We start from the raw sequence: 25,609 nt of genomic DNA on the forward strand, positions 1-25,609 counted from the left end.
CTTTTCCTTGGTGCCTGGCCTGCCACTCTCCTGCCCCAGGGAACATGGCATCCTCTGCTCATCATCTCAGTCCTGGTTCCTCCTGGATCTACAGGTGAGTGGCAGTGAGAGGGAAAAATAAGAGCATGCATTTGAACTCTTAAGGGGAAGAGAAGTGAGTAGCTTAATCCCAGTGCTCTGAGGAGCCATCCTGAACCACAGGAAATTCTAGGTTAACAAAGAAAGAAAACCCCAAATTTCAACAACAGAGAAGTAACAGGTATTGTGGTAAAACAAGAGCACTGGAGAGGGGACAGGAGTGTGCCTGAAGTCTGGCAGGCTTGGGGATGGTCCTGCCTGCCACTGGCTCTGGGATCAGGGATATTTTCTTAGTGTTTGAGCTCCCTCAAAAAGAATTCTGGCAAGGTATAGTGGGGGAAATACAGGATGGGTGACAAGGGCCAGATTTTTGAGGGTTTTAAGGGTTGAGCAAAGGGGTTGGGATTTTATCTTTTGCACTAAGTGTCCAGTGTTTGAGGGAGATTAGACAGATAGAAGCAAAAGAATTCTGGCAAGGTATAGTGGGGGAAATACAGGATGGGTGACAAGGGCCAGATTTTTGAGGGTTTTAAGGGTTGAGCAAAGGGGTTGGGATTTTATCTTTTGCACTAAGTGCCCACCATACTGATCAGGGATGTCACTTGATCAAAGTAGAGCTCCTATGGACTAGCCTAGCTATCTTACATTCATTTAAATTCATGTCGTGCCTGGAAAAATGACTTTACAAAATGCTGCCCTGTTAATGGCCAAGGATAAGCAACTGTTGCTGTCTCTAGTGCTGTCCACTAATATTTCTAGTTCTCTGCCTTCTGGGGACACGGTAATATTGCATATCCTTGTCTGCTTCAAAGTTAGGTGTGACTATTTAGGCCAAGGCAGGGGTTGGCAACATTTTTTTTTTTTTTTGCAAAGCCTACACAGTAAATATTTCCAGCTGTCAAGCCATATAGTCTGTACTGCAACCACTCAGTTCTGCTGTTGAAGCTGAGAAGTGGCCAGGCAATGTGCAAAGGGGCAGGAATAGCTGTGTAGCTGTGTTCTAGCACAACTTCAACTAGAAAAACAGGTGTTTGAGCTGTGGGCAGTCGACTGGTGATGGCTGGATTATGCATTGTGAGTGGAAGTGGCAGTTTTGGATAGAAGCTCTAAGAGCCGGTGCCTGATTCACCACCACTGCTGTGATCCTGAAGGCACTTGTGAAAGTGAAGCCTCCGTCATCCTGGGACCTGAGTGTCTACATGAGTCAAGTTCCTACCAATGCATGTTGTTCAATGTAGGGGCTAGGTGGTAGTGCAGTGGAAGTATGACTGGGCCCGTGTGGGAAGGTCGTGGGTTCACATCCCATGACTTCACTGTGCATGCCTGATGCATGCTTATGTGGCTGGGATGGCTGAGACTGAGGGTGGATCATGGCATGAGAATCCTGTTGAGGATGTACATCTCTTTCATTGCTCTCTCTCTCTCTGATAGAAAAAATAGATGAGTAACCTTTTTTAAAAAGAAAAAAATATTGGCAGTCTGAAACCACCAAGATTTTCTTTTTTTTTTTTTTTTATTTGTAGCATAATCTCTCTGGTGAATAGTGTAGTATCACCTTTACTTACACAGCTTTACTGCCATCACTGTCTTGGTCCTCACCACCACTGCTAACATCTAATAAACACTTACTACATGGCCAGTACTCTGTGGAGGAATTCCCAGGATCATTTCAAACATTTCTTTCTACAACTGTTAATATATGACATGGTTACTGTTATTATACCCATTTTTACAGAAAAAAGAAAATGGAATTTTAGAGAGGTGAATCAATTTGCCCATCATCTCACAAATGGTTAAGGGGAAGAACTGGGGCTTGAGCCCAGGTTTTCTAATTCTAAATCCTAAATTCTCTGTGTATTCTGCCTCAGGTCCAGGTTTCTAGATTACTTTTTCTTTTATCCCTTGGCCCCTTAGCTGCTTTGATTACTGTTCTTGGCTGTACGTGCTATTTTGACATGATCCATAGTGGTCCTGTCACAGGGCGAGAATGAAGAGTTTTGCTTCCAGAAAAGCGCTGATCTGAACAGTGGAGGAGGTAGGTGGAAGCAGCAGGGGGATGAATTGGGTTGGCAGCTCTGACACACAGGCTAAGATGACCTCGTTGGAGACTGGCAGATCCTTAGGAATCACTTTCACTCATGTACCCGTAAATTTCCATCAGCCATCGCCAAAGCCTATTGTCATCTTTCCATTCTCAGCCATGTTCTTGTATTTTTTTGAAAGGAAAAAAGAATCATTTATATTCTGGAACTGTCTTGAGAAATTGTGTTACTTCCCTTCCTGGCCTGGTGGAGCACTAAATATATTGTGACTGTCATCTTTGAGGGGCTTGCAGATAAGTTACCAATTCTGGTAAACTGGTCTATTGGACCATGTATTAAAAAAACGCATAATGAGTTCTTGTAACTTCTAAAAGCTACCACTGAGGACACTATCCATTATGCAATTTAATATTCCTAGTTAAAGTACCATTTAATTAACTTTTCTATTTAGTATCATGGAAAATTTTTTTCAATAAAATACCTTTCCTTAAACGAACAAAAAAAAGAATTACACAAGTGATTATAGTTTCCCTTTTTACCTTGTCTGTTGAGAAAAAGGATTTATTTGATACTTGAAATAACCATTTTGACTTTGGATTAATGTAGATTATCTTTACCTACTTCCCCCTTCTCTTCCTTCATCTCTGTGGGTTCAGATCTCTGTTTCTGACTTTTAAGTTTTAAATTATATAATATTTTATTGTAGGTTACTGAAAGGTCTTCATGAATGTAAGTAAAATGTCTGTTAAAATTTGTAACTTCAGGCACTCCCCTAAGGCGTCTGCGCGAGCGCTGTCCATTTCTTCTTCAGCCGGGAAGGACGTTGCTGTTGAAGCACGGTAACTGCCATGGCTTCCAGTGCTTTGGCGAAACCTCAGATGCGTGGCCTTCTGGCCAAGCGTCTGTGATTTCATATTGTTGGAGCATTCATTGTATCCCTGAGTGTTGCAGTTTGCTGTGGCTGAACCAAGAAAGAAGGCATATGCAGATTTCTACAGAAATTATGATTCCATGAAAAATTTTGAAGAGATGAGGAAGGCTGGTATCTTTCAGAGTACAAAGTGATTTTGGAATGTAAAGAATGTCACTGGATTGGTGCCATGTTCCTGAAACATGAATACATGGGCTAAAGAATAGTTTCTCTTAATAAATAAATACTGTGGACAGTAAAAATATATATATATAACTTCACTTGGCCTTGTGATGGCAAGTCGGTGAGTAGCGCAGAGTTAACATTTAGAGCTACTGACTGCAGCATCTGAGTTGGAAATTCTCATGTATCATCCAAGAGTGTGGTTCATCAGAGTCTGGGATACCTTGAAAGTATAGATTCATTTCCTTTTCCACAATGACAACCCAAGGTACCCTTGTTCTAAACTCACAGAAAGTATGTATGCATTAGTGATCTAGAAGGAGACTCTTGGTTTATAAAATTAGATAGCAGAAAATACCTTTTATTGAACATTGGCCCCCTGGCATTATAATGAGCATTTTGCCTGCTCTGTCATGTTTATCCCTTCAGAGTGTGAGATATGTATTATTATGGGACTGGGGGACCTGAGTCATATAGGTAAAGTGACTTGCCAGGACACACAGCAGACAAGAGGCAGAATCAGAATGTAAACACAGATGTTTGTGAGTGGGAACTGCACTCTTTACTTTGCTACATTGCTTCTTCTTTTTCTTAGTGATAGCATGTGTGTCCATGATAGAGACAGAGAGAGAGAAAGCTCTTAATGGAGTCTTATCATGCTGTGATCCCCTTTCCCCAGCTGGTCAGCTCCTTAGGATGTTGGGCATCCACACATACCTCATGTGTTTTCAGGACAACCCGGGCATTGAACTTGTAGTTGGCCATGTGGCTTCCAGTATGGCATACTGCAGTCCAGCATGCCACGGACTACCCCATCTGGGCTGGGCCACATTGCTTCCTAATGATGATGATGAGGCCAGGTACCACTTTCCTACATGCCAGATACTATTCTAAATGCTTGATATATATTAACACATCCTCATAATAGGTTCTGATACCACCTATATTTACTAATGGCGAAACTGAGACAAGAAGCAGTTGAATAAGTTGCCATAGATCATATACTAGTAAATGATGGAGGCAAGATTCGAATCTGGGCAATTTGACTTCCTTCCTTCCTTCCTTCCTTCCTTCCTTCCTTCCTTCCTTTCTTTCTTTCTTTCTTTCTTTCTTTCTTTCTTTCTTTCTTTCTTTCTTTCTTTCTTTCTTTCTTTCTTTCTTTTTCTTTCTTTTTCTTTCTTTCTTCATTCATTCATGATAGAGCCTGTATGTTCATGAGAGAGAAAGAGAGAGAGAGTGAGAACAAGAGCTGAGTACCCTTCACAGGGTCTGGTCATGTTGCAACCTCCTTCCTTTAGTCCTCCAGCCTGTTGGATCTTGAGCACTCATATGTGTGCCTAGCATGTTTCAAGCTAATGGGACTGGGGACTTGAAGTGCAGTTGCCATGTGAGCTCTGGCTTGTTTTCAGAAATAAATTACTGCTGTGCCATGGAGCTAGCCCTAGACAGATTGGCTTTAAAGCCTGTTCTTTTCTCTGCTGTGCTGTCTTTGGTCATGGTGGTTGATAGAAGTGGTGGTAACAGCAGAAAGAAAGTTAGGATCTCAGTCATGAAGCCTCAATCCTCTCCTGGTCCCTGTTCTGCCACTGTATAACTCAGAGATATTAGGCAAGTCACTCCCTTCTGCACCAACCAGGATCATTGGTAGAAGAACAGAACCACACCAGTTATTTTAACAGAAAGAATTTGAGAGACGGAATTGGTTAAACAGGTGTGAGAGGACTGCAAAGGCAAAAGGAGACCTGGAGGTAACACAGAGACACAACTGCCACCCCCAAGGTTGAGAGAACAAAGGAAGGAAGCTTGAAGAAGGCAGCTCAGACTTCAGAGGAGGGACCGTCGCTTGTCTGGTGGGGATAACAGTCTTTGGAGGAGGTCCTCTCTGGGCAGACACTCAGATCTTGGAGAAGTGGGCCCTGCCCAGCTATTGCTATGCCTCTGAGGCCGATTCTGGAAGTGTGGGAAAATGGGACATGAGAACCAAGTCCAATTCCAAGGTGAAGAGCTGTTGCTCCTGGTGATGCTGCAGGAACAGCACTCCTCCTGCCTTGCAGTCTCCCTCTAGTGTGTCCTGTTGGTGGGAATGGAACAGGGTGATTTGCAGATGAGCTGATTTGCAGCCCAGAGAATAAAAGGGGGGATTCAGAGCTGAGAGACAAGAGCTTTTCAGCTGATTCACTCCTTCTGCCACCATTTCTGTATTTGCAAAGTGATGAGATTGAGTGGCTGGTGTGCAGGGGGCAAATGGTCCTCCATTTATCCCTCTCCTAGTCTATCACAGTAAAAAAGTATTGCTTATCACATTCATCCTCCCCTCCCCCCCTCTGTCTACTCAGTGGTTAGCATCTTGGGGCCTAATATGTCTTCCATACTTGTCTAGTGCTAAGGAAAGCTCTTGGTGGGGGCTGCTCATTAAATACCTGCATTGTTTAATTATCTGATTTTGACATACTTGTAACTCACTGAGTATTTAATGACCACAGGCAGCAGTCCTTGGACCAAGGATTCGGGGGAGGTAGGACCTGACTATGATTAAGCTGTGAACCCAACAAGCAGATAGCAATATCTTCTTATATAATGAGGTATCTCACAGTGGGGGTGGTTCAGGTGGTGTTTGAGTACCGAGAAGGGAGAGTGATCACATCATTACTTAGAATAGATTTTTGAGAGGAGGTTGTTTCTTACCAACCTCTAATGTACTGACTTGGAGACACAATTTCTCCAAAACTGTATGTGCTTGGAAAAGCTATTTATTCTGCCATCTCTATAGGATTCCGATGCTTGTCTGATGGAGATAACTTAGGCCTTTGGAGGATAGCCTCTTTCTCAGCATCATCTTCCCATCATGAGCCCAATTGTATGGAACTTTGTATATTTTAATGTGAATGTGGAGATATCAACATAACACCCAGCAGTTATTTGTTGGTAACTGCAGAAAATTTGCAACAGAGAAGTCTACTGGGTGCATCTTCACATACCTTCACCAACTGAGTGAGCAGAGCAGACCTTTTTGCAAGATGCTATTGAAGTCCTTATCCAGACCTGGGCCAACCTGTAACTTTACAGTTGCCCCAGGGAAAGCTGCTTATCGCTCTCACATTGTTCCTTGACCTCAAAGAAGGCTTCAGGGAATCATTTAATGACGCAGCATTTGATCTTCTAAGTCTACAGAGAAAGATAATGTGGCCCAGAGGAAATGGTAGCATTCCTCTGGAGGTACTGGCCTACGTCAGCAAGAAGTAAGAACGCTGGATTAAACAACTTCGGGAGGACTCTGGTGCTGGATCTCTTTGAGATGGCCGCACCACTGACAGCACTATCCCTGATAAGAATACTGAGTTCTTATGTGGCCATTGGGCTGTGCTCTTCATGGCCTTCAGGCACATCCCCTCATCCTTAAAAACTGAAGTATAGGGACCAGCAGTTAGTGTAATGGCTATGTCGCTGGACTCCCACGTAGTCGACCGCAGTTCAAGTCCCGGACCCGGAGGCTTAAAACTCACGCTGGGCATGTGCGCATGCGTGCCCAAGATCCTGAGAGAAGAATGGAGGAGAAGGGATTGCGGCGTGGCCATCTCCCCTGGGGGGTGATTTCTCGCTTTCTATCTCTCTGTCTCTCTCTGTCTGTCTGGCAAGCGCACGCACCCTATAGCAAAAACCTCTCAAAAAACCCACAAAAAACTGAAGTATAAGTTACTTAAAGTAAAGCTCATGAGCCTTAGATGTGCAGCTTGATTTTTAAAAAAGCACGTATATAGTGTGTGACTGATAAGGCTATAGACTATTTCTAGTAACTTCTTTGTGTCCTTCCCCCCCCCCCCCAGGAAGTCCTCTTCACCCTTTCATTCTGATTATAGATTAGTTTTTTTTAGCTTTGGTTAGTTTTTTCTGGTTTTGAACTTCACATAAATGGGATTATAGAAAAAATATCATTTATATCTGGAATTTTTGCAAGACATTGTTAAATTTCATTTATTTTAAAAAGTATTTAATATATTTAATATTACTTATTATTGTTACTTTTTAATATGACCAGGGAGAGAAAAGAGAGAAAAAATGAGAAAACAAGCTGCCAGGTCTGGAACTCAAACCTCAGTCAGCCATGTGGGAGTTTATCACCTTAACCATCATGCCACCTGCTGGCCCAAATTTCATTTATTTTTAACCAATGGAAAAACTGGAAGCAAGTTCAGAGGACTCTTATGGCTTGGACAGGGTTTCACACTGATAGTCCTACACTATTCCCCATTGCCCCCACATATTGGTTGTAATCTGTGTATCTATCCACCCTTGCATCTATCTGTCCAAACGTGTATTGAGAGATAACTCTATGTCAGGGATAATTCTAGGTGCTGAATATGTACATATGAGTACATCATCCCTGCCCTCAAGGAGCTCCAATATAATGAGAAAGAAATGTGGATAACCAAACAGGGCTTGTGAGGGCGCAGAAGTTGAATAGAAGTTTACATGGATGTCCCAAGGAAGGAGCTATAACCAGAGGGCTCAAGGGAGAGAAGAAAAGATTAGGACAGAATTGCTTTATTGAACATTTTTGTTTTTTCTTGTCAGCAGGGCCGCAGACTCTGAGAAGACAGATAGGACTGAGTTAGCTTCATGTATATCCAGTAGCACTTTGTGGTCATGAGGCTAACAGGAAATTGTTGCTGAATTCATGGTCTACAATCTCAAAACATTATGAAAAGTCTTCTCTATGGGCTTGTGTAGCACACCTAGAACTTCCTAACTAGGCAGAGAGTGATTAACATCATGATTAAGGTTAACCTCACAATTGGTTTGATTAGACACCTAGGAAGGCTATAGACATTTGATGGTAAACAACTCAGTTTCAGCAGAGTTCCTGGTGTGCCACCCTCTAGCTAGGTTAAATATCACGTCCTTTATGAATTCCTGAAAACTGTGACCATCAACTTGTTTCTTCTCTAGGTAGGTGGGACCTTTCAAGATCTTTCCATCCTTTTGTGGCATAAGAATACACATTGTGGCAGACATGTCCTAAGGTGACACCAATTAATATAATCCCTTTATAACCTGTCTTTATAATCCCTTCTCTTTGAGCACGACAGAATTGATTTTAACCAATAGTGACTTGATTTTACCCAACACACTGTGACAAAAGTGATGGGATTTCATTCATGGTATATTATATAAGACTCTGTCCTTGCAAACTAGAGAGAGAATCTCTTATTTGCCTTGAAAACACATACAGTTATATGTGAGACAGCCCATGAGGAGGAGCGCATAGCAGGAAACTAGGTGACCTCTGGGATGTGCATGGCCATCAGCCCATAACTAGCAATAAGCTGGGGCCCTAAATCCTACAGATGCCAGGAGATTAATTCTGCCAGCAGCCTTGATGAGCTCAGGTTCTTCAGTCAAGCCTCCAGATGAGAACACAGTCCACTTGACACCTTGACTGCAGCCTGAGCAGAAGATCCAGTTATTCTGTGTAGACTTCTACCCCACAGAAACTGGTATCATAAATATATGTTGTTTTAAGCTGATAAATTTATGGTAATTTGCTACATAATAATAATTTGTTACAGAATACCTAATGCACACACTTATCTGTAAACATTGATTGTGTCCAAGCAACCCCTGAGTGACAAGTTGGCTATAGAACCTCTGAGTCCTGTATACTGTACAGAGAATATAGAATGATAGTTAATCATTTATTTTCATGATTGCTGTTTAGCATTTGGTTTTCACACTATTGTGGGCTCTCACTTATCTAAGAAGTAAATACATTGTGTAGGACACAGTTTAGTTTGTTCTTAGAGAGACCATAAGTCACCCCATTTCTAACATTATAGGGCCTGGGGCAAGAATACAAATGGATGAAGCACATCTATCTAAAGAATTAAAAAATACCAATCACTGTTTAATATTTTCTATTCTACTGTGGCGACATTATAATCTTTATGGAATATGTGGAAAATTACAATCTTATTATCACTGAAAGTTAGCAAAATATTAAAGATGATAGAATTTTAGTCTGTTGCTGATGCCAACAATGCATGTTAGAAGTATTATTCTTGAGGACAATGTTCGGATGGAGTAATAGGCTATAATTTATAAATTTTTATCTGGACTTTTCTTGCTTCTATTTCAGATTGACCACCAATTGCGTTGTTTAACATACCCAGTGTTCAACTGACAGGATCTAAAGGTCTGCCAAATTTGTATATTTGGGGAAACTTCAAGAAGCTTATGGAAAAATGGAATTAAAGTGCAAATTTATTTTGGTGCAAAAGTTTTTAAATCTCTTATCACATGTTATGTATTTCTCATAGCTTTTTGAAGACCCCTCATATATTGTCATCACAATGGAAACACAAAGTAAGAAACCAAAGAATTAGAACTTACTTTAAATGAATGTTTTTGAAAAGTTCTTTCAAGATAGTTATTAAAATTGAAAATCAAAACATATAAAGAATAATAAATTTTAAATGAGAATTATTTATATAATAGGGAAATTGTTGTTTAATTTCTTAAACATTTAATGGAATCATTTAAATGTTTTAATAAAAATTAAGCTATTTTGGGCCAGCAGGTGGTGTGATGGTTAAGGTGCTGGACTCTCACATGGCTGACCACAGTTCCAGTTGTGGAACTGGCAGCTTGCTGTCTCACTTTTCCCCTCTCTCTCTCTCTCTCTCTTTCTCTGTCTTTCTCTGGTGAGCATATGAGCCCTATAGCAAATTAATAATAATTATAGTAAATAATATTAAGTAGATAATTAAAAAATAAAACTATTTATAATTTTGGTTTTTAAGGTCCATCTAGTTGTGAATATGGAGAATCAGTTCCACATATAACATATATTGCCTCTAGACCTACCTATAAAAAATATTTATTTTTTATTGCCCGAGGGAATACGTGCTCATGAGATGCAGAGAGAGAGAAAACACCTCCCAATGAGGCATGGTCACGCTGCAATCCCTTCTCCTTCCTCCTTTTCATCGAGATTTTTGGGCATGCGCATACACCTACCTGACTTCTTTTTAAAGCCACTGTAGTGGGTACTTCATCGGCTGTCAGCCATGTGGAATCTGGCTCTCTTACCCATTGTGCTACAGGGCTATTCTATTAATTAATTAATTAATTAATTAATATTGTATTTGACCAGAGAGAGCAGGAAAGTGAGAAAGCAAGCCACCAGGTCCAGGACTAGAACAGTGGTTGGCCACATGAGTGTCCAGTGCCCAACCACCATGCCACCTGCCGGCCCCCAGGGCTGTTCTAGATGTGTATAAATTTAAAAGTTTTATGAATAGTTTAATATTGTGAGCTATTTCTCTTGTGAATAGCAACACTACTTCAATGATACTGATAAAACCAAGAGCCGAAAGATGAATGGAACCAAGAAAATAAATATTCTACCCTTCTGGGAAACAATACTTCTTCATTATTCAGGAATCTGTTGCATGGATGGCATCTGAGAGGAAAGATTAGGGGCTGGCACTGCTCAAATTCCCTGTTCTCTGAAGCTGCGTCCGTCACTGATGCTGGTGACGGCACCACCCCCAGTCTTTCATAGTTGGACACAGTAGTCTTTTGTTTTGAGGACTAGGGCCAGAGATGTGGAGAACGGTTTCCCAGGAGCCTGAACCTGTTAGTCTCACAAGTGGAAGTTCAGGTGACTGCCAGTGCTGTGGTGGTGCTCAGACCTGCGTCCAAGTGACTTCCCGTCCAGCATCCCGTTCTTCAGTGATTCTGCGTGTGACCAAGGGCAATCCGGGGCTTTCTGCTGGGTGGGGTCCAGTGCCCACGCCCTTCTAGTGTCTAAGTTGTGAGGAGGGAGGAGCTGCTGTCCCCAATATTAGTTGTTTCTAAACAATATTGAAAGTTATCATCTCACACAGCACAGCAAGATACGTAGTTCTCTGGGGCAGGGCAGATTCACAGCTGCAGGAACCGGCTCGTTCTGTGTTGTTGCCCCCCTTTTCCTCACAGGTTGCTCTCATCTCTTGGCCCAAGATCATGTCTGCCACCTAGCCAGCAGGAAGGAAAAGGATGAGAGGCAGGGCTGCACCTCTTTAAGAGCCTGACCCTGAAGTGGCAGATGTCAGTTCTGCTCACAAGCCAGGGGCCGCAAATGGCTGAGAGATGGAGGCTTCCACTGGGTGTCTATGTGTCCAACTAAAAATAATGTTTCTATGGAAGAAGGGGGCCACATCATTTGGATGACTGCCAATAATCTCTGCCATAGGGTATATTTTGCATATGAATTTGGAAGGGGGAATGATAAAGGATACAAGGTTGCCCATGCTAAATTGTATTCTGCCAAAACAGCAGACGTATAGGAAAGAGCTCTGGATGGTTCTGAGCAAATCTGCAGACCAGGTACTACCTGAAATCTGAACTTGAGGTTCCAAACCGAACTGAGTTCAGGTCTGCAGCCAGCCACAGTCTGGTTAAGAGACTTTCACCGAGTTACATTACTTCCCTTGGCCTACGCTCTCCTTTCAGTAAAATTAGGGCTTTGGGCTAGACTACTAGTTTACAAACTGGGTTCTAAGGAACCTTAATCCTCCTCACTATCACTCGTGGTGCTGGGGGCGGCTTTGAACTCTTCTTCCCTTTGTATTAGCCATAGCAACTTGATGTGATTGGTTGTGTGTCTTAAAGCTCAGCAAGTTATCTTTTGGGAAAAAAGGGAGGTGGGGTGGGGTCTTTACTGAGGCAAGGGAAGTTTTAAAGTGCCTGAACGATGTGATACCTAGTGGAGGCAACCTAGTATCGAATCAGATTGCCTGGATTTAAATCCTAGCTCCCCACCAACCTTATGTGGCTTCTCAGGCTCAAGTACTCAGCTTTCATGAACCTCATCTCGAACATATCATTTTCTCATCTATAAAATATTGTCACTATTATTTACCTCTCAGGACTGACTCTAGGCTTAAATGAGATAATATGTTTAAGTGGACTTAACCCAAATCCTGGCGTGAAGGACTTGTTTAACAAATGACAGTGATCTTTGTTTTCTTTGTCACCACCACCAACGTCATCTCTAAGATTTCAGCTGTTTGGCTCTAAGCCTGTGTGTTTCTGCGAAATGTGTCAAATGTGCAACCCTTTTATGAAGTGAGTAGTTATCAGTGAATTTTTCTCCTTGCTTCTGGATTTTGCAAGTTTTCTCAAGATGAGGCATGCTGGGGTTAGCCCATGAAAGAGTCTGAACCTCAGTAAGCTCTAAAGTTCTATAATTTGAAAAGCATTATTGAAACAGGTTTTTATTAAACAGAGAAAACAATTTATACCTTTAAAATAAAAACGGAAAATGATTCCATTTTAATGCCGCACGTGACAGTAAAATAAAGTACAGAGGTTAAAGCACTTTAAGTAGAGAAGGATAAGCAAGAAAACTCCATGGTATTACCTTTTGTTCAATGTGACTTTCCAGGGATTAAACCTGACTTTGATTTTTAGATCCCTGCTTATTCCAGTTTGTTAAACCCTTGACAAGCCCCAGTCTGTTTGACTCAGTCATTCCACATGAGAGGGTCACATGTTACAGTCCCCTTTGCAAAGCTGATGAAACTGTGGTGACAACCAGTGTGATTTTGGAGCTGGGAAGACTTGGAGATCATTGATTATAACTCTCCCCCTGGGCCAGTCGGATGTATACCAAGCACGAAATGGAAGAAAGGTGACAGCCTTCTGACCCTCTACGCATCTGATGATTTAAGACCCTCTCTACAATATTCCTGGTTACATCTTTACTCTGACTTGTAACCATAGACCTTAAACCACCCCCATTCATCTTGTTTTCTATCTCTGTGACTATTTCTGTTTATAGAATTCAAATACCTGAGCACTGAATGGATGCTCAGAGTTTATGCAGTACCAGAGTCTTCTTTACATCATCCTTGACAGATTGTTATTGCTCCATCCTGAACACATCCCACACTGAGCAGCTCCCTGATTTATCAGGGGACAGCCACTCCATTGGAGAGCCCCTGCTTATTTGAAAACTTTCTTCTTTTGCCCTAAAACTTGTTTTTCCAGTTTGCTTTTAAAGCTACATATGACATTTTAAATAATGATTTGATTAGTATTGGGAAAAGAGAGAGGAATATTTTAAATTCTATTTTTCTTCCTACATTACTGTGTCAAGATGGTTTTAAAAAATATCAATGGTTTTGGGAACCAGCAGTTAGCGTAATGGCTATGTTGCTGGACTCCCACGTAGTCGACCGCGGTTCGTGTCCCGGACCCGGTGGCTTAAAACTCACGCCGGGCGCGTGTGCGTGTGTGCCCAAGATCCCCCGAGAGGAGAATGGAGGAGAAGGGATTGCGGCGTGACCATCCCCCCTGGGGGGTGATTTCTCGCTTTCTGTCTCTATGTCTCTGTCTGTCTGGCGAGCGCACGCGCCCTGCAGTGAAAATCTCTCTCTCAAAAAAAAATATATCAATGGTTTTGGGGCCAGCAGGTGTTGTGGTGGTTTAGGGCACTGGACTCCTACATGGCCGACTGCTGTTCCGAGTCCCAGACCTGGCCGCTTGTTTTCTCACTTTCCATCTCTCTCTCTCTCTTATTCTGTCCTTCTCTGGTCAAATTAAAATAAATAAATAAATAAAGTCAAATAAAAATAATTCTTTAAAAAATATATCAATAGTTTTGCCATAATAATTGAGCTATGAATCTGGGGTCACCCAAGCCATTCAATCCTTTCTAGTGACTGTTCTGATATTTCAGATAAAACACGGGTAAGTGCTATGTATTTTCTTTGTCCCTTGGAAATTTCTTTTAGCTGTGAAGATATTTGTGTTTTGAATTGTCTTTTAAAATGTATCAAGGTGACTTTTATATCTATTGCTGTCTTTAGAAGTGTTAAGTGACCACAGACAATTAGGTACCATTTACAAGCCTAATGAGAAAGCATTTGCTCTCTAGGTAAGAGTGTGAACATCAAAATGGAGTGGGGAAGGTGTTCAAAGGGACAGCGCAGGGCAAATAAGACCATCCCAACCCTAGAGAGAAAATGCCAGACTACGCTCTGTGGAATACTGTCAGTAAGGTCGGTGTGGTAGACTCGTGGCGTCTGGCCTGGGTAACTTCCTTTCTATTGTGTCTTTCTATGATCCAGGTTAGTTAAAGTCATTATATATAATTATAGGTAGGCTAGAAGGTGAAGGTAAACTGAAAAGTGGTGAAACGTATCATTTTAATTGGGTCATCTCCTTGCAAAAAGAGAGACCTATTTGAAGAATCTTTTGTGAAGACTCAAATTTCTGTAAATCTCGATTAACATGATCCAACCAGAGATTCTTATCTTAAGATGTCTAAGGCTCTGATATATACTAAATAGTTTGCAAATAGGAGACCCTTTACCAGAAAAAATTAAGTGATCAGCCATGATTTTTTTACTTTTTTGAGAGTCAATTAAATTGGACCTAGAATCCTTGCTTCACCCAATGAGACAAACAAATCTCAATTATCGCTGATGACTGTTGCTTTCTTCTCCTGTCTTTCCAGTCTTTCCTTTCCCAGTGCAATGACCACTTTCCATGGAAACTCACTCATAATGCTAAAACTCCTTTTGGGCATTTTTTTTTTTAACCATTTCATCCTTTTAAGCTAAGCCAAAATAATGAATGGTTTTCTTTTACCTCTCCAAGCCTTTCTGCAGTGCTGTTGGGAGAGCAGGCACAGTCTCAAGCCAGTCCATGGGGAGGTTGGCATGAGTAGGGATGCTGGGCCTTATTGCAGAGCTGCCAACCATGAAACAGAAATAGGATATTGGCTCTCCCAAGGAAATGCAGGCTGTGCAACTTCTTTATTTGGATTGGCAACAATAGGCATGCACTTCACTTTTGCTGAGGCTGATCATTTGCTGAATATTTATTTGTCCCAAAGATTATTTAGCTCTCATCAGGAATCCAGGCTCTCCTGCCAACTTTTCTCTTTTGGCATGGCTTCCAGTGGGAAACGTGACTGACCTCTTCTCCCTTTAGAAGAGGCCTTAACGATCACTGGATTGGAAATGTTATAGTAAGATGAATGGGGCCCAACAGGACACGTGACTTGGTAAAACAGCAATAGAGCCAAGTGGAACTTGGATCTTCTGATTCTAAATCTTTCTAGTAGGCCAGAATCTCTCCAAGTGTTGGGAGTTTATCATTGTCTGAGAAACTTATTCAACATAATGCATATTCTTGGGTTAGGCAGTGACACAGCAGTAATGCAACTGGAACCACATGGGAAAGGTCCTGAGTTTGTTTCTTGGAGCCTTCTTGAGCAGACTGGGCTTGAGCATGCTTGTGCCCATCATCCAGGTTGGCTGAGACTGGGGATGGATCATGGCGTGAAGACCCTGTTGGTTGTGTCTCTGTCTCTCAGAAGAAATAAATGAGTAAATTATTGAAAAATGCAGATTCTTAGGTATTCTCATTAGGAGATCAGCAGATGGTGTAATTGTTATGTCGCTGGACTCAAACATAGTCAACTGTGGTTCAAGTCCCAGATCTGGCAGCTTAAAACTCATGCCAGGCACATGAGCGTGCATGTTCAAAATCCTAAGAGGATACTGGACGAGAAGGGATTGCAGCATAGCCATCCCCCTGGGGAGTTATTTCTTGCTTTGTATCTCTCTGTCTCTCTGTCAAGTGCACATGTCCTATAGCAAAAATCTCTCTCTCTAAAAAAAAGAAAGAAAGAAAAGTTCTCATTAGGAATCTGCCTATTGAATGGCTGTTTTCATAAATTTGGGGACAGTGGAATGACTTGGTGAGATGAAAAGTCACAGAGAGCCCCAGTCTGCCATATAGCCATCAATTTTTGTTTATTCTCCAAACAGATCCTTTGCCAGAGCCACCAGAGATTTGAGATTTGACTCTTCTTTCTCTTCAGAGCTGTTAATCAGCACAGGCAGGACCCCAAATGGTAGGAAAGAGGGGCAAAGGGCTAGATAATCAAGTTCTTAATAACTAAGGGATAGGTACAGCCTGGATAAAATTTTCCCAGAAATGAAAAGTTTATTGTCACCCACATTTTTCTTATGATTTCCCTGGAGTTTCCTTAATCTTTCCTTTCTCCACATTTCCACAGTACTTTCTGTCTGAACCATTCATTTGGCACTTAGCATTAACAAATGCCTTCATTTAATGACGTCCACCAACATTTACTGTCTTGACTTACTGGGAGTTTACTGGGGAGACAGGACCCATCCATAATCCCAGTTAACAGGCCTTACAGTTCACTGCGATCTTCCATGGACTTCATCATAAGGTAAGGCAGGATGTAGGCTGACAATTGAGAGGACAGATGAAGAAAATGGGCCAGAGAAAATAAGCCACAAGGCATGGGTGTGGCTGAGAGTGTGAAGGACTTGAAAAGGCAGGCATGGGAACCAGCAGTTAGCGTAATGGCTTTGTCGCTGGACTCCCACGTAGTCAACTGGTTCGCATCCCAGACCCGGTGGCTTAAAACTCACGCCGGGCGCCTGTGCATGCGTGCCCAAGATCCCGAGAGAAGAATGGAGGAGAAGGGATTGCGGCGTGACCATCCCCCCTGGGGAGTGATTTCTCTCTTTCTGTCTCTATGTCTCTCTCTGTCTGTCTGGCGAGCGCACGCGCCCTATAGCGAAAACCTCTCCAAAAAAAAAAAAAAGGCAAGCATGAAAGGAGACTTTGCAGGGAGGACTGGAGTTATACCTGCAGCAATAGTGGGAGCATGACTGCAATGCAGCAGTAAGACGCAATGTACCATGAGGCTGACCCTCAGGGTAGGTTCCCAGTATGCATACAGAGCCCTCCCTAAGTGTACAGGACACACATGGGCCAAAGATCTGGGGCTGGCTGAGGCTGTGGATGGATCATGATATTAAGACTCTGTTCAGGGTGTTATGCCCCTCTCTCTCTCTCTCTTTGGCTCATGGAAGAAATAAATAAAGAGAGGAAAGGAAGAAAGGAAGGAGGGAAGGAAGGAATAATGAAGGTGCCTCAAGCAGGGCTGTCTTCCTGACCAGAACAGCCTTGGCAAGAGTGCAGAGTCCAACCCCGTCCACCCTGGAGCCTACACTGTGCACTACACATAGATGCAGGAGCAGATGGGAGCCTGGAGGAACAAGACCAGTGGAAAGGGCAGTTGCCATGGAGTGCTCTTGGGATTAAGATCTGGGACTGGTTAAAGAGGGCAGCAGGATTAAGAGGATGTTGGGCTGTGAAGTCGTCCCAGTGATAGCTTCGTCTGACAATGGGGACTTCTGCATCTGAAACGGTCCTTCAGAGTTGCCCCAGGTTGGAAGGCCTCTCTTGGCAGTTTGTCCTTGGATGTGAGCTGCCCCAGGAAGGGAACATGATTTGTATCAAGGCAGCTTTGTTCAACCAAGGCAGTTTTTGGTGGGAACTGACCTGTGAGGGCTGGTTGCCAGTGACACCCCTAACAACTGGAGGAAGAAGTCTTCATTCCTGCAGGGGGATCTGGGGGTGGGGGGTGGTGGCGCGGAGCATGAGCCTCACTCCTACTGTGTTCCAAGCCTATGAATGACTGCTGGAGAGGAATCGGTGACCTGTACAGTCAGATTAATAGTATCATTTCAGATATTGTCCTCAGAAGATTTTTGTTTTTCAGGAACAGAGCCCTTGGAGTGGATAATTACTGCCTGTGTGCACATGTGGGCACAACTGTTAGTTAATGCAGAAGACAGCTGAGGAAACAAAGCAATTTATAGTCTGTCTTCTTTCCAGGAGCTGAAGTTCTTTGGGCTTATTTATCAGCCTTTATAGGGGCTGTAGGAGTACAGCAGGGAGCATTTCTTCTCTCTGGTTAGTGATGGGGGAGGCCCTGGGGATAAAATAAATTCCCTGAAATCTCGGATGAGAGGAGGGCTAATCTAGAACCAGAAGCCGGGCCAGCTGATTTGAGTGCTTGAAGCACCAAACTTCTTGGAGGCAGGGAGGCTGGGTCTCAAGAGAGTTATAAACCTCGTCTAGCCGTGTAGAATTTTCTATACACTCATGTAGACTCATCCCAAATTGGCTTGTCCCAGACTTTCCTGTCCATAAATGGTACCATCAACACCCAGTCAAGCAGATGAATTACTTCGAGCTTTCTTTTCCATCCTTCCTCTTCTCTCTCTCTACAGTGAATCCATCAGCAAATCTCATTAGTTCCACTTCCAGAATACATCTCATGTCTCTCCACGCCCCCAGCATTGAAGTCCAGGCTGCCATCATCACCCATCTGGACCACCTCACTGGCCCTCCTCTTTCCACTCTTGCCTTCCCCAGTACATTCTTCACATTTCAGGAACTGGCCAGAAGGAACTTGTAAACATGCCAATCAGATCACGCCACTCCCCTGCTTGGAACACTTCATCGCTCCCCAGAGCACTTGGGATACAGTTAAAACTACTTATTGTGACCTGACCCTGTGCAGCTTTGTCCCCAACTCTGCTCATCTGGCATCGGCCCCACAAAAACCTCCTTCTGATTGTGCTAAGCTGTTTCTCTCTCCAGGCCCTTTGCATGGTGGTGTACACCTGTAGTTGCTGTTTTCTCTGCCTGAGTTGCCTTTCCTCCAGCTGTTACATGGATGGTGCCTTCTGTCCAGTCTCAGACCAAATGATATCTTTTCAGAGAGACTCTCTAGCTGATATAATCCCCTTTCCTGAGATAGGCTATTGTAGCACCTGTTCCTATTTATTTCCTGCCCTTAACGCAGTCTATTTTGTTTATCTCTGCTTACCTATCTTATTGTCTGTCTTCTCTCACTGCAATGCAAGTTGTACCACAGCAGGGATCGGTTTGCTGGTTTACTGCTGTATCTCCAATGCTAACACAACAATGGGAACAGAGTAGGCCTGTGATTCGCATTTGGTGAAAAAATGAATGGACATGTGAGCATCAGGGCTTTGTAGGGCCTCTTATACAAATGGAAGCAGAAAACAAAGGCAATCACCAAATTATGATTTCCCAGTGATGTTCCTAGAGGTTTGCACATCATCATAATTTTATTTTTCAAGTATTTTATTTAAGGTTTTAGAAGAGCACATTATTTAAAGGAAATTAACATATAAATGAATTGTAGTACTCAATATGATGATGCTATAGAGCTATTAAACAATTTAACAGTTTTCTCATTCACAGAATTATTCTGGTGTATCACTTACAAAACAGAATATACAGTAGGATCTTATTTTTTTGAAAAGTTTTATATATACAGAAAAAGGCTAAAAGGATATTGCCAAAGTTTTAGCTGGGGTTATCCTCAGTATTAGGGTTACTCTTCCTATTTTTTTTCTTATTTTCATTATCTGAGTTTCATAGCAAATTTGTAACTTTTTTTTTTTTTTTTTTTTTACCAGAAAGAACATGCACTCACTAGAGAGACAGACAGAGAAGAGAAAGTATCATCTATGAGGCCACAATCCCTTCTCCATTTTTCTACCCTTTTGGGCTTTGAGGCATACATACACACATGCCTGGAGTGTTTTTCAAACTACCGGGACTGAGATTCAAACTCTGTTCAGCCATGTGGGATCTAGCTCCCTTAACCACTAGGCTATAAGGCTGGTCCTGTAACTTTTTAAAAAAGCAGTAATTATTTTTCTTTTCTTTTCTAAATTTTTTTTACTATAGGGCATGTGCACTAACCAAAGAGAGACAGAAAGAAAAAAGGAAAGTGAGAAAGCACCCTCCATGGGGGGATGGTTACACCACTGTTCCTTCTCCTCCAGTCTTCTCTTGGGATGTTGGGTATGCACACACACACACACACACACACACACTTGGTGTGTTTTTTTCAAGTCGGGTCTGGAATTTGAACCGTACAGTCAGCCATGTTGGATCCAGCTGCCCAACCACCATGACACCAGCTGGCCCTATTTTTCTTTTTAAACAGCAACAGTGGTAAATCCTTTCATGGAGCAAAGAATGATCATCATATTAGTCTTTTGCATAAATCCAAGTTTTTATGCTTTGGTTTGCATGATTTTTATAAATAAGTTGTAAGTTGGGAATTTTGTGGAGGTGATGGTAGCAATGTCATTGGTGATAATATTGTTCTTAGATAAATTCCTCCTAAGATGTGTGGGTGTCCTTCCTGGAGAGCTCTGTCTTGGTGCATTCATCTGGGAACATTTTCTTGGTGCATTCATCTGGGAACTTTTTGGAGAACTTGGTGTGTTCAGAAAATAACACTTCAGAGCACCCAGTGGTGTGCTCAAGTTGTTGAATCAGCTTAAGCTTTGTCAAAGCACACAGCCTGGTCAGAGAGCCTATCTTCTTCCTCAGCCTACGGCACTGAATTGCTTCCTAATTCACTCTCTGGGGGACTTGAAGATGAAAAATATATTGACATGAAACTCACACTCTGACTGACTTGTATATGCCCCAGCATAGCAGCCTAGAGAAGCTGAAGCCCGGATTTGAAAACTTGGCCGGTTTGTGCTTTCCTGAGCTGACTCAGGATACAGAGGAAGGTGCTAGAGAGGGTGCAAGTCAAGAGGAACCAGAGCTGGCCCTGGAAAATGCTTGCTCTGCATCAGGGATGACGTCCATGACCCCAGGAGACTGAACCTCGGTTACTAGACTCCTGGGATGCTGAGATAGCAAAAGTGCAGGGCATGAAATGTGGCAGGACCTTTTTCCTGCCTCAGGTGACCTTTGCATTTCATCTTTCTCTTTTCCTGGGCCCTCAGCACTGTCTTATGAGAGTCCCTTTCGAGCTCTCTTCCTCCAAAGACCCACAGGAATCATGAACCAACATTCGAGAACAAATATGTAATGGGCTTTTAGCATGCGCAAGAGCTGTGGCACAGACTGCGGAAGAGACCCAGGAGTAGAAGACATAGTCCCATCCACGCAGCTCCCAGTCACATTAGAGAGGAAAGACATGATCTTGTGCCCAAGATGAAGCGTAGGCATGCATGCCAGAGCAGACACAAGGCATGAAGTGCCCATTTCAAAAGCCAGGCTGAATCCAAGATTGATGAGTCAGGGACTTGTACAATTCTGGGGGTCCTCTTAAAAAGAAGAGATACCACATTGCTAGAACCCCTCCCAGGACTCTGGAAGGGGCTCTTACAAGTGAGGACCCTCGCCTTAAGCTTTCTTAGTTTCCTGGTATGTTAGTCAGGGTTTTCCGGAGTAGAGCCAATAATATGCCTCTGTGTGTATGTGTGTGCACACACATACACATGCTCATGCACATACCAGTGCTCCTCGACTTACAGTGGAGTTACCTCCTAATACACCCATTGTAAGTTAAAAATATCATAAGTCAAAAATGCATTTAATGCACCTAATCTACTAAACATCACAGCTTAGCCCAGCCTCCTTTAAACGTGCCCAGAACACTTACGTTAACCTACAATTGGGCAAATTCATCTAACACAAACCTATTTTCTAGTAAAGTGTTCAGCAGCACATGTAGTTTATTCAGTACTGCATTAAAAGTGAAAAACAGGTCCAGCCATAGCAGCATGTGCAGGATGTTGGTATTTGGCAGGCTAGGGCCACATGGGAGGTCCAAGTTTGTTTCCTGGCCAACCCTAAAAAGCCACATTGTGGTACATACCTGTAGTCCCAGCTACTTGTGGGACCGAGGCAGAAGGATTGTGACACAGTAAGACCCTATGAGCCAGTATGAGACAGTATGAGCCAACTGGGAGGCTGAGGCAAGAGGACTGTGGCGGTGAGAACCTGTCTAAAATAAATAAAAAGAGCGGCTTCCTGTCACCTGCTGTTCTTGCCTAATAATCCCAAAATGGATTGGGGTGTCTTGTGTCCCATGGCCCTGCACCAAATGCCTCACCAGAGACTAGGAAGATTCTGGAATGGCTAAAGGGGGTCAACAGTCATAGAGGCTGTTACCTGTGGCCCACCTGTTCCCGTCCTGCCCCCTCATCAGAACCTGCTCTTCCTTTTTCATGCTCCTCTCCCCTTCCTCTTTCTGATCCTTCCTTCCTGTCTCTGCCCTCCTTCCTCAGATTAAACTTCCTGTCAGACATGGCTTGTCTGGCACACAAGAAGTCCCAGGGGGACTTCAGTAAATGAACTTCATCCCAGATCCTCAGAATGATCCATAATCTTGATCTTTGTGATGTTCAGAAGGAAGCTTTGTCCCATATTCCCTGACACTGTGCCCGAGTGGCTCTTTGCTAATGTTAATAGACGTGCAGTGCTGTTCATCACATAGGTGTGATTTATCAAGGAACCCCCTCTGTGTTCCCCACACAGGAAAACCAGCCTCCTAGCTACTCCAAGGCTCCATTAATCTGCAAGATGAATGGGTGTTTTCATTAGGCCTGTAACTAAGGGAACAAGAGGAGATTGTTACCATTCTTGCTTGGCATTGTTGCTTTCCCCACATTCATCTTGACCACGTGGCCTCCATTTCAGCTCCTATCGTGTTTCCTTAGGTGGATCCTGCCCAGACTTTTCTCAGGGTGGTGATGGAGGGGAGGTCTGAAAGGATGAAGATGACAAAAATCATCTGAGGAGGGTATAATGGTAGTAATGGCCCAACGAGGCCACAGACACTTCCTTCCAGAACATTCCTTTCCATTCCCATCACTAGCTTCAGAGTAGTTCCAGGCTTTGGCCCTCTTCATGGGAAATGGGAAAACCCAACCTTGATATCCTTCTGATTTGGAACCAGGGCCCACACACCTTACCACTGGGTTGTCTTCCATCCAGTTATCTGGTTTTCATGGTCACTGGCCTGCATTCAGCACTTGGAGCATTCAGCACTCTGCCTCCAGTAACCTGGAGTAACAGTAACCCGGCAGGGAGGAAGGAGCCTGTTTTAGAGAGGTGAACTGAGGCCAGTTCCCATGTCCATATGGAGTCAGTGCCAAGGCTAGAAGCAAATTCCTTGCCTGGCCTGCCTGGCCAGGAAATGGCATGAAGCTCAGGGTTTTACTCGACCATGAGGTTGATTAGCATTTGTAGCTACACTGGATACCTGGCTACACAAGGCCCCCTCTCAATTTGTGGGGCATGATAGAGTCTTCACAGGATTAGTGGGACAAGTCTGGTGAGAGCAGTTTTCTGTGAGTCCACGGGGACCAGGAGTGTGGGGGTGTCAGCATTAGGCAGACTGGGAGAGGCGACCCAGGGTGTTCTCTTAGTGTGGAGAAAACAGAGATTTAGTCACCAGGGAATATGCCACCCCCACCCATCTGTCTACTGAGGTGACTTCTGGTGCTGGCTCTGAAGTAGGGTTCCTGGGTAGTGGGGGGGTGGGGGGGCGGGAGGCCTGATTCCTGTTGTAGCTCTCCCCAGATGCCAAGTTGCAACTAGCTCAGCTAATTGGCAAGAAAAAAGAAGAAAAAATAGTGAAAATCTGTGAATTAATAAAACAGCCTTGAAACCACCGCCAAAATATGTACAAATCATGAGGTAATTAGAAGTGCGAAGAATCCTATTGGGTTGGCTTTTTCCAAATCCAGCATCTGATCGTATTAGGAGGCCAAGAGTTGGCAAACCATGGGGAGTAGAAATTCTTTCCACTGCATTCTAATTTTGCCTCCCTGGGGCCTGGTTCCCTCGAAATCCTAGCAGGATCCTGGCCGTTTCCATGGGACCTGCTAGAGTCAAATGTGGGTCTTTGGGAGGCCCATTAAGCATATGCAACACCTTGTCCCAGTAGCATCTTCTATTTTAGAAGAAAGCTGTAAGATTTCATGAAGTGGTTTTTTTTTTGGATCCACAGTCTTACTTAATCTCACTATCGCCAAACATTTTTATGTCAGTGTTTTTCAGAGGAAGAACCAAGCCTCAGAGAGGGAGGTGTGAAGTGATATAAATTTACCCTAGGACTCATCAGTAGCAGAACTAGAGCTAGAACCAGGGTCTCCGGACAACCCCTCCAACCTTTCTTTTTCCATCCACATTTTTCTCTTAGGCCCTTCTGTATCTCTCATGGATATTTGTGCAAGATATTCGTTTACCACAATCTTCTTGGTTAACAGCCAACTGCTGTTCTATCTGGCCAGAGTATTAAATTTAGACAAGCTGTTCAACCCATTTCTTTGATTAATAACTAAATCTCAGACATTCATTTATTTTCATTTCATTTTATATCCAGATTAGACTAGAGAAGAGGAACGTATTCGGTTTCCTTATCCTTCTCAAACACCTTGTGGACAGGGATGTCAGGACCTACGTCTTGTCATAGCTAGTATAGAGAGGAGGAAGCAGGTGCTCCGAGTTTCATTGCGTGCTTTACTCTTTCTGACCTGTGGGGCTTTCTCAGGAGTAAGTGCTCATATTCACTAACATGCAAGAGGGCATCACAGGGCTGAAATACAGTATACTAAGGGTTAGAAATTCTGAGAGCAGAAATCGGAGCAGAACCCTGAGGGACTCACATAACGAGCCTGATGTGTGTTGTTAATTCCCTACCCAGTAGCAGAGAGCTCCCGGGAGGATGGCGTTTACATGGTCTACAGCCAGATTGCGCAAACAACAATGTGATTAAGTTACACGCATTCTTGACTCCACAACCAGAATAGAAATGTACGTGTTAATTTGGCATGGAAAGTTTTCAGTGGCTACTTGCACAGGGTTGTCTCTTTGTCTTCAAGTTTGGTCACAACGCAACCCTGGCAGGAATGAAAACAGGGAAGTCAGAGGTGGGATGAACTGCAGACTTCATTTGTTGGATGCAATGCAAAATGAAGATCCAGGCCCCTTGTTCAAAAAGTATTAAGAATTTCAAGACAGCAACGGCAGAGCATCAAACCAACGTGAGGTCCTTCCAAATGTGGGTGGGGTTCTGTGCGGTCCTATAGGTCATACTCCCAAGAGGGTGGATCAAGGCGGAAGCCATTTTGAAAAAGGCAGAGTATGAGCCTGAAGCTAAGGAGTTCAGTGTGAACCAAATGCCACTCACCTGGAAGGTGGAGACTGAAAACCACTTTACCGTCTACTTATAGAAGCACTTGGGTGCTCAGACTCTGTTCCAGGCCATATGGATTTATTTAGTAGTGAGTGAGCAAGAGCTGCAGTCAAGAGTTAAAGCTGAGGGTTCTGGCATCAGCCCATCAGCTTGAAGTGTTTTAAGAACCTTGTCTGTTTCTTTTTCTTTTCTCCTTTTTTTTTTTTTTTCCCCAGACAGAGACATTTTTGCTATAGGGCACATGTGCTCGCCAGAGAGAAAAAGAAACAGAGAGACAGACAGAAAGCGAGAAATCACCCCCAAAAAGAATGGCCATGCCACAATCCCTTCTCCTCCATTCTCTTCTCTGAATTTTGGGCATGCTCGCACACACACCTGGTGTGAGTTTCAAGCTACCAGGTCTAGGACCCACACTGCAGTCAACAACGTGGGAGTTCAGTGACATAACATTACACCATCTGCTGGTCCCAGGCCTTGTCTGTTTCTTATCTGTAAATGGGCTTCATAATAGTAATGCCCACC

At 43.3% G+C, this 25,609-nt stretch overlaps 1 protein-coding gene and 1 pseudogene across 1 annotated transcript in view; both read left to right on the forward strand.

The window, feature by feature from the left end:
* Window positions 1–25,609, forward strand: part of MAPK4 (mitogen-activated protein kinase 4) — a 190,391-nt gene that overhangs the window by 46,299 nt on the left and 118,483 nt on the right.
* Window positions 2,949–3,240, forward strand: LOC102485679 (cytochrome c oxidase subunit 6C-like; annotated as a pseudogene).

The sequence above is a fragment of the Tupaia chinensis genome, unplaced genomic scaffold (genome assembly GCF_000334495.1).
Source record: "Tupaia chinensis unplaced genomic scaffold, TupChi_1.0 Scaffold000119_2, whole genome shotgun sequence".
In the NCBI taxonomy this organism is placed as follows: Eukaryota; Metazoa; Chordata; class Mammalia; order Scandentia; family Tupaiidae; genus Tupaia; species Tupaia belangeri.